The 16,540-nt window shown below is 40.3% G+C and overlaps 1 protein-coding gene and 1 pseudogene across 2 annotated transcripts in view; both read left to right on the top strand.

Moving 5' to 3' along the window:
- Nca (neurocalcin homolog) overlaps positions 1 to 16,540 on the top strand; it is a 240,375-nt gene that overhangs the window by 46,134 nt on the left and 177,701 nt on the right. The gene's annotated exons all lie outside the window — the stretch shown is intronic.
- LOC143216253 (DNA repair protein RAD51 homolog 1-like) overlaps positions 10,979 to 16,540 on the top strand; it is a 43,941-nt pseudogene continuing 38,379 nt past the window's right edge. The window contains exon 1 of the transcript XR_013010529.1: positions 10,979 to 16,251. The product of XR_013010529.1 is annotated as a DNA repair protein RAD51 homolog 1-like (transcript). The remainder of the gene's footprint in view (positions 16,252 to 16,540) is intronic.

Below are 16,540 nucleotides of genomic sequence, written 5' to 3'. Positions count from 1 at the left end.
ACACTGCCCAAGTTAGTTTCTCAAATTATCAGGATTTTCTTCAGCGGACAAATGCACAAACATCTTCTAAACATCGCATTAAAGGCCAAACCTCGCAACAGATTGCTGTTCATATAGCTGACACAGAGATAAAACAAGAAGGATATTTACTCGCGATAAACTGTTCATTGGAGAGACAACTATAACCCATCGCAACGGAATAGGACATCTAGTGGTCACTGTCCCCTTCCAGTGAGCACCGTTACCATGGAGAAAGGACGCGCTTCGTCTGTCGCGAGTGGCTACGGAGGTACACACGGTGAGGCCCCGAAGACTCGTGAAAGAGAGGTTGATGGAGGAGTAAGCGTTAGAGGGGCTCAACCGTGCTCAGCACTGTTTTATGCCAATAAACTTCTCGACGTAGAGATAGCTCGCAAACACTCGTACCATATGATATTTTCAGTTTTTCGGAGGACGATGCATATGGAGAACAGTCACCGAAAATCCAGTCTAAGCAAAATACGACAAAAAACTGATCTTACAATCCCTGAATTGAAACCAGTTCCAAGGAGGGAAACTTGTTTCTGTTAAGAAATTAACCATTTCCCCGATCGTTTTTCCTTCCTGGAGATGAACTCGGAAAACCTCTAATTTCTTCCATTCGATCCGCACTACAAATGGAATTCCGATAAAAACGAGATAATATCGTTATCCATCCGTTCGTTAAGAAGAAATTTAGAGACAGGTGGACTCGTTGTTATCACAAGGCATAATTTTCCCTTCTAAATCTCCACGTAATTTGTTTCGATTAACGAAAAACCCACCACTCCACACGGATGCTACGAATTTTCGTTAATGCATTTTGGCTTAGACACCACACGTGCGACGAAGATTGGGATTTACTAATACTATTTGTTATGCTTTCCTACAATATGTGAATTGACGAAGCAACAAATTCAACTCCATACGAATTAATTTTTGATAAACCAGCTGGTGAACCAAGTTTATCTCCGATCGGTCCAGATTAAAAAGACATATGGCAATCATTGATCTGAATTAACTACACGCATTACTAGAATTCGTAAAATTGCTACAGGCAAATTGGATCCATCTCAGAGAAATTCGACTCTTCCGTCAGGATCAGAATACTACCCAGGACAACATGGACAACCAGCTAACATGACCACTTCAAGCGACAGATGACTACACCATTCCGTCGCGAAATAAAATATAAGTACACTAAACTACACTTCATTACTGTAGACAATTATACTTTTGTTTAAGTACACATGTAATGGTAGAACCTCCGTGTCTCGCAAGAAGTCTCGGGGGGGGGGGGGTGACATAGGAGCAAAGGGGGTCCTCGCTCGCAGCCAATGATTAGGCTTTGACGTTACACACTTTAGCCAATAATTCGGCTAGAACCGATTGGAACGACCCAATCGGACGGCTTGATGCCGCGTTCCTTTCGAATTCCTGCCAGGCACGGAGAGTATGGGGATGCAAAGTATTGTCGTATTTTTCGTAAAATTATAATACAGCTGCCCCTAAAATGTCATTGTCGAGTGTCACAGGCCTTCCTGATCGAGGTGCGTCAAACCATTGTTGGCATTTACGTACAGTCAATGCTTCCGGATAAACATCAGAAATGTTTCTTGTAGCTATTGCGGCATTGCTGCCCTTTGGAAATTCGTATAGCATGCAATGCCGAATATGCATCTCTTCTGGAACTGAATCGGTCATTTCGAACATAACCTCCAAAAAAACAATATTTTTGTACAAAACAGCAGTACCAACTAGTCTCCTGAACCTGCAACCATGTACTGAACGACGTAGGTGTACGAAGTTAGCTGTTATTATCAGTCAAATGTTGACTTGCGCAAAAACGACATTACTTTCCGGTCCCCCTAATAATTATATATTAATAATAATAATAATAATGCGAGATTGGGGAGCCGCTGGGAGGTTGGATGTAATACAGATGAACCTGATGCGAAATCAGGGAGCTGTTAGGATGCGGACGAACCTGACGCGAAATCAGAAAGCTGCTAGGATGGTACAGATTTCGTGGACGAATCCAATGTGAAACCGAGGAGCCACTATATGTATGTCGCGTATGAACCTGTTGCGCAATCAGAGTATAATTACAGAGTATAATTAAAAGTAAAATAAGTAAAAAGCGTTAAGATTATATCGTGTGAGGACTATATAGTTTTCAATTACCTGATTAGAATATTGGACGATAATAAAGGGTTTATTTAGGTGCATGGAATTACCAAATGACGCAAATATATTCTAGTTATAAAGGTGTGTTAGCAAATAGTGATGTCACACTTTACGCTCAGTCCTTTAGGTAGGTCCGTGATCGCGACGAAGGCGTGCGCTGCATGAAACGATGATTGGTGGGGGGAGGGGGGCAAGAGTTTGTGGGTCCCTACTACTCCCTACCGTGTCCACCCCGGCTGTGTAGGGATCGGTGACTGATCAGGTAGTAGCGGGAAAGGTGATGACTAGATTGCGGATTGCAAGACACAGAAGCAGCCAGCGCCAGTACAACAGTACCTTACTACATACAGTAATTTTTCGATCGGAGTCTCCACACCCGGGTGTTGGATGGACTTGGGTAGAGTACGGAGGCTATATTTTTATGACTGCGTCTACCGCGCCGAGACTTCAAACGACGCACAGTGGTCTAAACGGGCCATTTAGCTGGACAAAATTATTCTAGCATTATTTTAAGACTTAAAGCCGTAGTTAAGTAGGTCATTGGATTCGTCTTGACATCAGCTACAACAATATGAAATAAAACAATATTTAGTAGCATTTAAAAAATTAACATGATAATATTTTTTATTTAAAAAAAAATTTTTGTCAAATTTTTTTATTGGAATTTATAGATGACCGAGTATCGATTAACTTTTGTTCGAAACATTTTCTTGCCAGATTATCCGAAATGTTCAAAACATCGTGGTGACAATTGGGCATTTGCACCGAAAAGCTTCCGAACCGAAACTTTTCATTGAATTTAGCTGGCCAAAATTATTTATAATGTTTAATGATCCCGCAACGTTTTCAAATCACATATAGTATCATTTTGTATTTGTTTAAGTATTTTAAAAACATCATTTCATCTCAAGTGTTTACGTCTGGAAAGCGTGCGCGCCCGAAACGCAAGGACCGCTTGGCGCGATAAACAAAATGCTGTAAAAAAAAAGGTGCAAACTCGTGCAACTTTTTTTTGTTTTGCTGTAAGCCCAAACCTTTGACAATTACAACCGCGCTTAAAAAAATTCTCGGACGCAACCTGATATACAACATAATTACTCATAAAGTGTTACACAATCGTAACAAATCTTATTTACATACTAATCGTGTTGAAATGTAAATAATTACCATAAGATATGCAACAAAAAGATACAAAATTGTTGAAAGTATAGTCCATACTTACTTGCCAAACTTTTATATACTGGAAAGAAATATGAACAACTTACTTGAAACATATAAAAACTGTCTCATCGAATTTTAGCAGCAAGACACGTACTACGAAAATCTTTAACTTTCGATGAAGTACAGCACTTCATGGGTGCCTGAATGATAAAAAAAATCTTAGTACATTGTCCCCCATATATTAAAGTATAGCAAGCACAAAAAATTTCACACTTTAGGTAAATTTTTGAAATCGACTTTTGGCCAGCTAAATCGCTGAAAGGGACCACTGTGCGACGAGCCGAACATAGAGAAGGACAGAATGAAATAGGATCGCGTGTCGCCGTCGCCGGCACAGTTTAAAGGCCCGTGCGTCATCACAATGAAACACCAAGACCTCAGCTTTCTTATTTTCTATGATATCATTATGGAACTTTCACCAACATATTCGTGGCATTTCTCTGATTAAAATGATACCAAACACGATATAATTTGGCCAATATTTAGTGGTTTAATCGACGATGAAATTTTCGAACGCAACGAAGAAGAGCGTATTGGAAAGAAAGAGACGCGAACAGTAGCCGCCGCCGGTTCGCATCTCTTTCTTTCCAATACGCTCTTCTTCGTTGCGTTCGAAACTTTTACCGTCGATTTAACCACTAAATAACGTTGAAATTATATCGTGTTTGGTATCATTTTAATCAGAGAAACGCCAGGAATAAGCTAGTAAAAGTCCCATAAACCGATCATTAAAATTAAGAAGTTTGAGAACTCGATTCACTCGAGTCAATGTGCGGTGTTCACACCGATATACCCGAGCCGAGATCAATCATCGCCGCTCTACGCCGCGGAGCAGCGTTGGCCGGCAGTGGAGTGAGTAGGCACTGGACTCCGATCGGAGACACCCCCCAAGACTCCGATCGAAGAATTACTGTACCCTGGTTTTGTATCCAGTCTTTCTCAACCGCGCCGCAACCCTGTTGGAAATGTTGGGTGCAAAGCCAGGGTAGTAAGGTATTGTCGTACTGGCGCTGGCTGGCTAAGATAAACCGACCTTTATTAGGATGTTACATACACTCTCTATGTTTTTACACTATAATTCTGTAGACTGCAGCTTTCGACGTCCTCCCGCAGACCTTTACCGCTTTGGCGAATTAGCAATCGTCGTATTAATGTACTGCGCGCATGTGTTTTCTGGGAAATATTACCTCGATGGTTTACACCAAAGAGAACATACTCCGAGCCCCAGCTGTAACTTTATGAACGGTTTCATTAATGGCCTCATTTGGCGACGATGTTTAGAACTTTATGCCGTTTCCCTCCGTTCCCATTATCGATCAATTTACCGAGCATCCTTCTCCATGTGTAATTAGCGCTATCTACCTTGATCGTGGGTTTGCCGTGTCTCGTTCGTTATTTTCGCATGCTTTGTTTCAATATTCTTCTTCGAAATTAGACTGCACGGTAAAATTCTAATATGCTCGTTTACCCGAAACACGCGTTGTAGACTGCTAATTTTGTGTAACGCTCTTTCTGCTCGATGAAAATGAAATATTGTGTTGGAACGATGGCTCGTAGTGTTTATAAATTCAAATTCGAAGATATTAAGTTACCTCAAGAATGGCAAAAAGTAACACAACAGAATGGAAAACATGTTACTGACTAAATCTATGAATAAGTATCGTACTTTTATCTTTGAATTATAATTTAGCTCGTTGCACGACTGTTTACTTTCAGGTTATAGTGATTAGAAATTCTTCATCGTTCGGAATTTCCTATAAAAAAAAATAAAGTTTATAATTATTGTATGCCTATGTTTCCTTCTCTCTCTCAAAGCCTATATGTATGTCGACTACAACAAAATATAATTTTCTTTAGAAGAGTCTATTTAGAATTTTGGTGACTCGATATTGTATGGCAAGGGGTGAAAAACGCTACGAGCTTTCGTTCGATTCCAATAGAAGTAAAAAAATTAAGGTAACATTCTATAAAACTTGCGAAGTTTATTATAATCAATAATAATGATCACTTGGAAATGATCTTTCGATAGTAAAAAACACTAGAGATTTCTAAATTGTATTTATCTCTCGATCCTATTCTCCCGACGTGTTCAAGGCGGCAGAGGAGTAGGAGGGCATTTAATTCCTCCGATTTTAGTCAGCTGGCGGTGAAGTTAGACCATAGCGGTGGAAGCGGTAACCCTACAATACAGGGTAGGCTGCTTGCACCCGCTGTGTGAACTGCGGTTACTTAAAGTACTAGACTCCAGCAGACGACACTCGCGCATAAATGTGTGATACAACACCGCTAGATCCACGTATACGTACTCAAGGATTGCAAGGGTCCGGTAAAGATGGGGGCTTTTCTGTAGTTTCAAAACCATAAGCAATTGGAAGTTTACACTGTGGCGAGGAGACATACTCAAGGAGTGGGTAAAAGAATCTACCTTCCTCTATGTATACATCAAATGGATATCCCCAAGTGGCTTGAATTTGATTAACTTAAGGGTGTGGATCCGGTCTCGCGCGAGAGTGTGGTGGCACACTCGCACACCGCTAGACACATATACGTACTCGAGGATTGCAAGAGTCCGGCACCTGACAAATCACGTCTCGCTAATGCACATTTGGGGCCCCTACGTAGTTACAATCGCTAGATAAAAGATCAATCTAGCGGGTGTATATCCCAAGTTGGCTTACTTTTGCGTTTTCGAGGCGTAATTTGCATTATTCGGCAGCATGTAGCGGAGCCGCGAGAAGTTGTAAAATGCAACTTCTAGCATTTTCTCTACAATTACGATCAATTGCAATTTCTGAAAAAATGCCTTTTAACATCCTGTAGTAAATTAATTGCTCTACCTTCCCCAAAAAAGTTCAAATCGTATAGTAGAATATTATGAAATAGTTTTCGTCTTTTATAGAGCACCCTAAACTTTTGTCCTGTACATGTGTGATTCCGGTGAAATGAACGATACAAATAATCGCTGTCACTCACGCATAGCACTGAATTCTCTGTCGCGAGCAGTTGTGTGCCTGTTAACGAGGCGGGTGGCGGTATTGCTCTGTACCATGTTTCCGCGGGTGGGAACACAAACGCTGGGGCCGATGCTGGAGCCGCTGTCGCGAATCTCGCCTGGTCAGCTGCCGGAAACCTCGCCAGGAACCTTTGCTGCCGGGGTTGCCGTATCAACTTCTTTGCCCGCTTGGTGGGCCGCAAACTTGCAGGCCCTCTCTTCGGCCGCTTCAAACATCACCAAATCTGAGCTCTAGCAAACAAACGAACATCCGGTAGAATCGGTCTAATACCATAGTTTGTCGTCGGGAAGCCATCATTGTCTACTGGTTTAATATCTTCAGGCAAATTTCAATTAGGAAGAACATCTCGTGTATTGCTGTAAACCATGTCCATCTGTGCTGCCGTTTTACCCGGCATCTTCTAGTTTTTGCAACTTACAAAATATCAGTTATTAATAATCGATAGCTGTACTATGTATTTTTCAATGAAATTTCTATATCAACGATGTTTCACAAATCGGAAATTTGATGTTCAAATACTGGATCTAGTGTATATTTGTTTTAACAATGTTATGCGTATCAAGACGATTACAAAACCACGTTGAATGTCTTGTTACGAGCCAGGGCCGCGAGCAGCACGAGTGGCCGGCGAAGGGTTATTACCCTAGGAATATGATATAAATTTGTTAGTTAAGGAACGCGAACGAACCCAATGCGAAATTGGGGAGCCGCTAGGGTTATTGACAGCGAGGACGAACCTGACGCGAAGTCAGGGAGCCTCTAGGAATGGAGTCAAACGCAGACGAACCCGATGCAAAACCGGGGAGCTGCTAGGAGGTTGTATAATAGCACAGACGAACCTGATGCGAAATCAGGGAGCTGTTAGAATGCGGACGTACCCAATGCAAAACTGGGGAGCCGCTAGGTTGGATAAATCTCTGTTCGGACAATTGGAATGTCGCGAAAGAACCTGATGGTTAATCAGGGAATTGCTAGGATAATTAGTAAGCCTCGTAACTAGTATAATATAATTGATACAATCCCAGCGGTAAGATTGTATCATGTGGGGACGTTCAATTACTTGGTTAGGATATTGGACGATAATTATTGGTTTAATGAATTTGAGTTAATTATCAAAGAAAACAAATATATTCTTACTATAGAGTTTCGTTCTACAAGTGTATTTGTGTCGCGAATGAACTGAATTTAGAATAGGAAAGAAATTGAAAGGTGATATTGCCTAAGCTAAGACGCACGGTGTTGACGCACTGGCAATGCGGGGGACTCGGAGCAACCTTGTCACTGCCTAACAGATTTTGGACCGAACTCGCGGAATCTGTACGGTTAAACTTTGATTCAAAAGGAACGAACGTCCGATCTCACTGGTAGTTGACTTCCGAGATGCAGCACGACGCGACACTATTCGTGATTACGACAGTACTAGCCCACGAGAGTAGAAATGTAAGGGCTTATATAGCCCTGCAATGACGGGTGGTACTTGTCAGTACCCTTCAAGTGAACATTCGTATTTTGTCAACGACCAGTTGGTCGTGCGTACGTTTGGGCCCTAAACTAACCTAAACAATTATGTAGATTTATCTAGGGTAGCTCTGTTCGTTTATCTAGGACGGTTTCTGCCAGAGATGATATTGAACACCTGTTCGTCATCCGTAACAGTCTATTTGCGGACACTATTACACTGATTTGATCGCGACTTCAACAGTGTTTTCGCATTTTGATTGCCTACAAAAGCGCTAGGCTGTGATCGAATGATCGGGTAATTGAAGGGATCTGTTTTATCGAGCCAGTGAGAGCATGGTTGCGACTCGATCCGAAAGAGAAACATGTTTCACAGTGTGATGATGTTGTACCGAATACGCAACAAGCGTTGTGTTCTTTCCGTGCCACGCGCTTCCCTGACGAGTTCGCCGTAGGTCCCTTCTTTTGAAAAAAGTAAGACCGAAATTGTAAGCACGTCTTCTCCGGAAGAGAGATAATACAGTGACCCCAATATGGCCTGGGGTAAGCAGAATCTCTTGTGGCGAATACCTAAGCACAGGCCACTGAAACACAGAGAGCGAAGCTTTGGATTCTGCTGGTTATGCTCACCCTAATCTAGAACCGCGAACTATGTATTTCCTTGTTGCTTTTGTACCCAGCGGCGTGCAAGCGTTGATCCACGTGTAAACCGACAGATGTCGCGCTTCCGTCTTCGCACGAGAGCTGCTCCTTTATCATTTTCACCCCCTAAGCGTTACGAATCGTACGATTCGTTACCGAATACTTCAATACTTCTCAAGTATTAAAATATGATATTCTACAAAACTTCCATAGTATAAGGACAAATATTTTGATGCAAACATTTTTTAAATGTGTGAAGGAGAGGTGCGTCCCAACAAGGAGGCAGACGTGCCGCATCTCCAGGTTGCTATTAGAATTATCAAGATGGTCAGAATTGTCCAACCCTTTTGTCGAAGACCTTCTAACCATGTTTCTCGGTATGGGTAATATTTTATGTCACCCGCCAGAGGATCTCCTGTTCCGCCTTGTTGAGGAGGAGAGAATCTGTCTTGAAATAGTAAGAGAGACAGCATTGGGAATACATGTGTAAAGAAATAAACGTTGTGTTAGCCAAAGAGGTGATAAAGTTCTATAAATAGAGGTGTAGCAGCTTTATGTCTAAAGTAGATACACCAAGATGAGAAATCCAATGTGATGAACACATAAGAGTCTACCTTCACAGCAGCGATAGGGGCATTCATTCTTAAGATCGTTCTAATTAGCTGTTCCTCGTTCATCGTCATCGATTGATGCTTTCGATATTTTTTTTCTGTGGCTGTTTGATATAGTCGGATTTCGAAGCACATCTTTCCGAAGAATCTTGCATCCAGGAATTGTAAACAGATATCTATTACTCCGTTTTTGTATCATAGTCGTGAATTCAAAATTCAGGAAAATATAGAACATTCTCCTTGAACCTCCATTTAAAAAGTAAGTTCCTCTGGAAAAGGAGTTTTTTTCGAATAGCGAAGTAATGAGTTGGTAACTACCGTGATGTGCTCGTAAGCACAGTGGATCGATACGTGAAAAAACGTATCGCGTGGAGATACGGTCAGTTTTAGAATTCATTTTTCAAAAGGATAGGATCCCACGAAGGAATATTATCTCCAATAGAAGTGAACTATGCTTTCTCAACACATTTTTGATTATCCTGTTTTAGCTTTTGATATGATTTAACTGGTCGTTAAATTGTTTTTACATCCACGCCTACTACTCATCGAGAAGAGAAAGAGTTTGAAAGGAGCCGTATGTCGCAAGCGAATAGTTATTGAGATATAAGTTGTTAAAGTTTTTGCAAAATTTGATGGCGTGGAGTTACTATAGGTATAGACAAAAGCCTAACACGATCATTTGCTTGCCTGAGAGACAAACAAAATTTAAAGGGACAGTCGTCGCTAGGCCCGTACCAAGTCAACGTCTCCCTGCCCATTCGGATCATCAATTTGAAGTTGAGAATTTCATGTTAAGAATGCTAATCCTACATTATTTAAGGGGGTAGTATAGGCTCTATTTGTAACTAGAAAATTACTAGAATCTTACTAGAAAAAGGGGTCGAAAAATGGGTTTCGTACTGAACGTTGTTTGACCTTATTAGAACAAATTGTGGGCTGTGTGAGGGCTCATTCGAAAGAGGAAGGTTAGACGCAGCGCGCTTTTCTCACGAGGTTACCGAGATTATGTTAATAATTAATAATATGAGGGCCCAAAGTAGAGAAAAAATGTAGGAAAAAAATCCGCAGATTTCAATGCATTTTCTGTCTCTAAAAGACTTTTTTGGCTTATGAGATGAGAAAAGCGCGCTGCGTTGAACCTTCCTCTTTAGAATGAGCCCTCATCCACCCACAATTTGTTCTAATAGGGTCAATCAACGTCTGGGCGCAGATCCATGTTTCGACCCATTTTTCTAGTAAGATTCTAGTAAATAGCAAATATCTAGCAAATAACTAGAATCTTACTAGAAAAATGGGTCGAAACATGGATCTGCGCCCAGACGTTGATTGACCCTATTAGAACAAATTGTGGGCTGTGTGAGGGCTCATTCGAAAGAGGAAGTTTCAACGCAGCGCGCTTTTCTCACGAGGTTAACGAGATTATGTTAATAATTAATAATATAAGGGCCCAAAGTAGAGAAAAAATCTAGGAAAAAAACCCGCGGATTTCAATGCATTTTCTGTCTCTAAAAGACTTTTTTGACATATGAGATGAGAAAAGCGCGCTGCGTTGAACCTTCCTCTTTAGAATGAGCCCTCACCCAGCTCAAAATATGCTCGTATAAGGTCAAACAACGTTTAGTTCCGAACCCATTTTTTCGACCCAAAATCTAGTACGATTCTAGTAAATAGCAAATATCTAGCAAATAACTAGAATCTTACTAGAAAAAATGGGTTCGGAACTAAACGTTGTTTGACCTTATACGAGCATATTTTGAGCTGGGTGAGGGCTCATTCTAAAGAGGAAGGTTCAACGCAGCGCGCTTTTCTCATCTCATATGTCAAAAAAGTCTATTAGAGACAGAAAATGCATTGAAATCTGCGGGATTTTTTCCTAGATTTTTTCTCCACTTTGGGCCACCATATTATTAGATATAAACATAATCTCGTTAACCTCGTGAGAAAAGCGCGCTGCGTCTAACCTTCCTCTTTCGAATGAGCCCTCACACAGCCCACAATTTGTTCTAATAAGGTCAAACAACGTTCAGTACGAAACCCATTTTTCGACCCCTTTTTGTAGTAAGATTCTAGTAATTTTCTAGTTACAAATAGAGCCTATACTAGCCCCTTAAATACTAACGTAAAGTATAAGAGATGGCCCGCGGTGGCCCGGTAACGCCGAAGCGAGGCGTCCCCCACTTTTCGTATTCTTTCTTCCTCACGCAACGCTTCGGCCTATCGTTAATTAGGGTTTTCGCGACAACGAATCCTTCGCGACGGCGCGGCGGCTGGCTCCTGTCATTTTTTATGGTTATCAATGCTAAATTACCTTTTCATTCGGTTTCCTCATTACCTTTTCAGCAGTTTGTTCGTATGACGGTTTAAGTGTTTCTTATCGGAAAATATCCTGCGCGTACTCGACTCGTTCTGAATGGAATTCCTATAATGTAAGCACATGTATAGCCAAGTTTTCTGTGAATGCACGCACACAATTTGCTAGGCTTCCCGAAGGAGTTCAAATCCACAGAAAATCCGAATGGCAACTCTCCTGTGAATATACGTCGAAGTTTATGGTTTTGCAACTTTGATTGATAGTTTTTCCGAATACAGGTAGTATCGTCTGCAACTTTTGAAACAGTCGGTCTCAAAAGTCTCCATACACCATTATAAATGATGTACCCTTTTTGAAAGTGGATCAAGTCACAGTTGTCTTTTTTTCAAGAACGTAGGAGGATGGTAAACAATGATTTCACAATTTTGTTTTCTCCAAGTCTGTAATGGAAATTTAAAAAATACTTTATGTATATAAGCTGAAAATTTCATCGATATTGAACAATGTCGTCACGAGTTAGAAACGTTTAAAGATGTCTCTTATACATAGGTACTTGTAAATATGCACAAGTTCGATGAATTTACCAAGTGTGATAAAAACTTCACCGATGATGTATGCCAACGGAGAACTGTACGCCACAAAAATGACGCAGAAAAAGAATTTGAAGTCTGGATGGCAGGTTTTATCGATTACGGTACTTGTCGGACCGTGTGCAAACTGATTACCACTCTTGCTGTGCTCTTCAAAATAGATTGCACGCGACAAAATTCAATAACGATAACGAGAATCGGGAATTCATTGATAACGTTTTTCGAAAAGTAATCAACAAATTCCAAAGTAAATGCGAACAAATGGCATCTGTGAACAACGTTCTGTCATATGGAACTAATGTTCAGTGTTGTATAGAGTAAAACAAGAAATGATGGCCCAGTTTCTTTTAATATATCGGTACATTGTAAACTCAATCGATATCTGCAATAAAAAAATATAGTGGTACAGGTAAAAATATACAGATTATAATATCAAGATAAAATAAACAAAATAATCATAGATTTGAGAGAAAAAAAAAGAAATTGCATCCTACGAATAACACCGTCTAACCTAGATAGTCGGAATGACGTGACGCATGTTTTCTCGTATGTTAGCCCAATTATGTTTAGTAACTGCGTGTAGATGTTAACAATGCTTTGTTGCCTTTACAGCTAGAAAATTTCTCTTTCAATACTTTTGCTTTTTCTATTATCCTTCAGAGCAACTTAAAATTGCAACGATCATCTCTTGTGGGAATGAAATGTTGACAGTTACGGTAGACATCTTTGCGACAGTTACGGAGAGAATACTGTAATGTTATTTATGTAAGCACTGGATGACAATTGGCACAAGAATATGGACAAATTTTACAGTTACATTTATGTATATTGTCCTAATATTATTGAATTATTAATATTAAAAATCAACATCTAAAAACTTTGATCTTTTTCAACTCTAACATATAGAGATACAGTTTGCCTCTTGTAATTTATTTGTCAGTAGAAAGTAAAAAGTGTTCATTTAATCGTCTTGAAGTTTTAATTGTATCCGACGGTATTCTTAAAGGAAAATAACTACATAACTGTGTTGATGTTTGGTAGGAAATTAATAGTCTTTAAAATTAGCAGCTGCTAAAGCGTAGTTTCAAAGTATTGCACAGCTTTGCTGTCGGAAAGTTTAATCATTGCGTTCAAATTTTGTGGTGGTTACTCATGGTTCCATTTCTGCCACATTGTTATTTTACGGTATAATTAACATAAATTTACTTTACCAAGTTTCCTTAAACCACTTTCCTTAAACCAGCTTATTGGTGCATCATTTTAGAAATTCTAATTTCTAATTCTTTTATCTCTTGACGTCACGCTTGCTTCGGATGCTTCGCGACAGGCAGTATGCTGCCGTATATTAAAATTATTACGTAATGTGTTTATTTACGTAAGGTGCAATGATGCCGAGCAGTTTTGCATCTTCGATGCCTGTTGTTTTTCGATTATAGCTGCCAATAATACTGCTAGGAACTTTGGGGCTAATCCTCTTAAATAAAATGGACGTAAGGTGTAATGTCATCGGGAAGTTGCCATTTTGGTGGCACATCTCTATTTCGTGATCGAACCATATCCATTTGAACTCGCATGGCATAAACAGCGAGACATGGATAGGACATGTATTGCCAATGTGTTGTTACCTGCAGTCACTCACTGTTGGGAACATGGTCAATATTTCCAAATTTAATGCTGACGTAGTAGAAATCGGGGATTCTAACCCGACGGCAAACCCTAACCCAAACCTAGTTAACCAACGAAGGTTACTGTAACCCATCCATTCCAACCTGTAGGGGACGTTTCTTAAATCCTAGGAAGAGTGGGTTAATCCGCTCCGAGCAGGTTACTATTTAATAGAGATTCAAGGAACCTAACTGAACACAATCTGAGCTTCTAACGATCTCTTCAACACAGTGTGTGAAATAAGAATGGGAAACATTCATGGGGGTGGCCCATATCGAAAGAAAATCAAGAAACAATTTATCAATCTATTTCCCTTTTGGCTCCTTGCGTTTCGCTACAGTCGGGAGGAGGTCCCAGAGTTCCGCGTCAAACAATTGACTATTATATAGTCAAGTATAATAATTACTGTCTTCTCCGATTTCGATGAGGTCTATTTCAAAGGAAAAAGATATTTAAAATATTTCAAAGTTATCAAAATCGGTGAGGACCCACATCATCGGCAACTTTACCCCAACGAGAGAAGATGCAGAAACTGATTAAATTAAAAACACACTTATTCAGTCCAAGTAATGGGTCGTTCTCCTCCTCCGAGGATGATTCTGATTCATATTCCGATGGTTCAGTTTTGGCCATTAGTTTGCCCTGCTGGCGAGAGTTCAATGGCATCCTGTACACTTTGCGCAGACCAAGCAAACATCCAAAACTCACTTATTCAGTCATAAATCCATTTGCTTGTTACACCGGTGAAACATAAAACACGAAACACCACACTTTCACACAATTGCTGAACACTGCATGTAGCACACTTTTCTAAATGGTATCGATAGCGAACGAAATTACATACTCCGACGCGGAAAGAGTTCCATGCTCTTCGCGATTCCGCGCGAAACTGTGCTCTCCCAGCGTACGATGTATTAGATGAAGACAGATTGTTTGAAATAAATGAAATCGTTGCCAAGGAGATATTGATTTTTCGAGAATCATCGATTCTTGATGAACGAACTATGTCATGGACGAGATATCTCGTGTATCCTTGTTACTGATATAAATTGCTATTATCCATCCACAGCATCGTTTCTTCGACTTCGCGGAAACGAGATATGTATCTCGTCGATTGTAGTTCCTTTGTGGCTCTGGAAAAGACTGATTAACAAGAAAAGGAGTCGAAATTGCGTTAGATGTTGGTGGCCCTGAAAAGGGCCGATTGTTGTTAAAGCAGGTGCTCAATGTAGCCTCCGTTCTCTTGAACGCACATCTCAGCCCTCCGTACAAAGTGTCGCAATGGAACCGTGAACGCGTGCCACCATCTCTTCTGCTGAGTGTATCGGTTCACGGTACACCTCATTCTGAAATGACATTATTTATAAAAGAAAAAGAAAACGTAAGCAAACACGTATACAACAATGAGTAAAAAATACCTGAAAATACATGAAAATTGAAATTACCTTCAAGTAGCCCCACAGGAAAAAATCCTGCGGATTGAGATCAGGTGACCGCGCGGGCTACGCAACAGGTCCACCGCGGCCGATCCACCTGTCTTGGAAGGTTTCATTCAAATGGGCGCGGACACTTGCGGCGTAGTGCGCTGGCGCACCATCCATTTGGAAGAACATGTTCAGCTTGGTCGCATAAGGAACATCGTCCATGAGATTCGACAGAACATTTTCCAAAAAGACTTGGAAGCTCGGGCCGTCAGTCTATCGGGTAGAATGTACGGCCCGAGGATAATACAAATCAGAGTACTCCCTGTGGTTCAACAAGCCAGCCCCTGTGAGTGGATACAATTTTAGGCAGGGAAAGTGGTCCCCTTGTTTTTCCCTGAGAGTTTCCATGCAGCTGTCGTCTCATGTCAACGGCTTGTTGTGCTATTGGCGCAAGTTCCAGTGCCCTATTCTTTGTTGTTATGAATGCGTCCATTCGGTTTTTTTCATTCTACTTTATCATCGAAAATATCGCGTACACTTCGAACAGTCGAATCTTTTCGGCACACTGTGATCTATCTTCCGGCAAAGTTTCGCCGCGATCCTACTTATTCTATGAAAAAAATGATCACCTTGATCTATTATACGAAAATTCGATTTTCTCTTTAACCATAAAAATAGTATATAAAAAAGATGACGATTATAGCCCACAAGCAAAGTTAATAGAAACTCGAGGTGAGTCTATAACCTAAAAGTAAATTTAACTTTTTGAAAGATGTATCTGTCGAATCGTATATATATTATCCGCGAAGCACGAGAGATCCGATGAAGAACCGCTCGGTAAATATATTTACTTTCCAGAGGAATGGTGTAACAGCGGAAGACATTAAGAAACTGGATAAAGCAGGTTTCTATACCGTAGTAGCTGTAGCTTATGCTCCTAAGAAGCAGCTGATCGTCATAAAGGGTATCAGCGAGGCGAAAGCGGACAAGATACTACAAGAAGCTTCGAATTCGGTTGTTATGGGCTTTAAGAGCGCCGCAGAGATTCATCAAACTCGTTCGAACGTTGTGTTCGTAACTACTGGCTCCAGCGAATTAGATAGACCAGGGGTCGGCAACCTTTTGAGTCGGAAGAGTCAAAAATTACAATTTACAAAATTTCAAAGTTTTTAAAGAGCCACAAAATTTTTTCTTGCCAACAATAAATAGTACTCGCATAAATAAAGTTTTTGATAAAAAAAACTAATCTATTTATTCATAAGAAAAAATATCCGTTTATTCATATATAAGTAGTGTTTTTCACAACAAATTAGATAATATATATATATATATATATATATATATATATATATATTGTATTATATATATGTACATACATAACTTTGAGAAGATAATTCGC

The sequence above is a fragment of the Lasioglossum baleicum genome, chromosome 15, assembly GCF_051020765.1.
Source record: "Lasioglossum baleicum chromosome 15, iyLasBale1, whole genome shotgun sequence".
Taxonomy (NCBI): domain Eukaryota; kingdom Metazoa; phylum Arthropoda; class Insecta; order Hymenoptera; family Halictidae; genus Lasioglossum; species Lasioglossum baleicum.
The sequence above is the reverse complement of the archived record's forward strand: the minus strand, read 5'-3'. Positions and strand labels throughout refer to the sequence as shown.